Below are 1,740 nucleotides of genomic sequence, written 5' to 3'. Positions count from 1 at the left end.
TAGTATGTTATGCCAATTGAGCTTGATGTCCTCTGCAACTATGGTCTCGAGCCCACAGGTTCAACTACTCGGTCCTTCTGGGTAGCTGGCTGTGACCAAGCAGTGACTACATGTCAGCTCTACTATACATCTGGGAATTCAGATCATATACATAAACTTATAGGACCTCAATGGGTATTTCTTCAATTCCTGGGACCTTGTTTTTCACTAGTTCCTTCAGTGCAATCTTGACTTCTTCCTTCAATACCATTGGTTCTTGATTATATGTTACCTCCTGAAATGGTTGAAAATCGACCAATTTGTTTTGGTACAGTGACTCTGTGTGTTTTTTCCCTCTTTGTTTGATACTTCCTGTATCATTCAATATTTTACCCATAGAATTTTTCAATATTGCAATTCAAGGCCTGAATTATTTCTTCAGCTATTTCAGCTTGAAAAATGGCAAGTGTGTTCTACCCTTTTGGTTTTCTAACTCCAGGACTTTGCACATTTCATTATAATAATGGACTTTGTCTTCTTAAGATGCCCTTTGAAATCTTCTGTTCAGCTCTTTCATTTCTTCATTTCTTCCATTCACTTTAACTACTCTCCATTCAAGAGCAAGCTTCAGAGTCTCTTCTGACATCCATTTGGGTCTTTTCTTCCTTTCCTGTCTTTTAAATGACCTTTTGCTTTCTTCATGTATGATGTCCTTGATGTCATCCCACAGCTTTTCTGGTCTTTAGTCATTGGTGTTCAATACATCAAGTCTATGCTTGAGAGGGTCTCTAAATTCAGATGGGATATAATCAATGTTCTATTTTGGCTCTCGTGGGCTTGTTTTAATTTTCTTCAGTTTCAGCTGGAACTTGCATATGAGCAATTAATGTTCTGTTCCACAGTCAGTTTCTGGCCTTTTTTGACTTATGATATTGACTATATCCAGAGATATAGTCAATTTGATTTCCTGTATATTCCATCTGGTGAGTTCCATGTATATAGTCACAATTTATGTTGTTGAAGAAAGATATTTGCAGTGAATAAATCATTGGCCTTGCAAAATTCTATTGTATGATCTCCAGCATCATTTCTATCACCAAGGCTATATTTTGCAACTACTGATGCTTCTTCTTTGTTTTCAACTTTTACATTGCAATTCCCAGTAATCATCAATACATCTTGATTGCATATTTGGTCAATTTCAGACTGCCAAAGTTTGTAAAAATCTTTAATTTCTTCATCATTGACTTTAGTAGTTGGTGCTTAAATTTGAATGATATTTGTATTAACTAGTCTTCATTGTAAGTGTATGGATATTATCCTATTACTAATGGCATGATACTTCAGGATAGATCTTGAAATGTTCTTTTTGATGATGAATGTGACACCATTCCTCTTTAATTTGTAATTCCTGGCCTAATAGACCATATGACTGTCTGATTCAAAATGGCCAATACCAATACCATTTCAGCTCACTAATGATTATTGATGTTTATGTGTTCCATTTCATTTTTGACAACTTTCAATATTCCTAGATTCATACTTCATACATTCCATGTTCCAATTAATAATGAATGTTTGTAGTTGTTTCTTCTCATTCTGAGTCATGCCACATCAGCAAGTGAAGGTCCTTAAAGCTTTACTCCATTCACATCATTAAGATTGACTTGACTCGGAGAGGCGGGGCAAGATGGCGGACTAGGCAGAAGGATTGCACAGACCCTCTTCAACAAAGAAAAGGGAAACCAATTAACACAGACA

The sequence above is a fragment of the Orycteropus afer genome, unplaced genomic scaffold, assembly GCF_000298275.1.
Source record: "Orycteropus afer afer isolate SDZICR_OR568_19922 unplaced genomic scaffold, OryAfe1.0 scaffold00388, whole genome shotgun sequence".
In the NCBI taxonomy this organism is placed as follows: Eukaryota; Metazoa; Chordata; class Mammalia; order Tubulidentata; family Orycteropodidae; genus Orycteropus; species Orycteropus afer.
The sequence above is the reverse complement of the archived record's forward strand: the minus strand, read 5'-3'. Positions refer to the sequence as shown.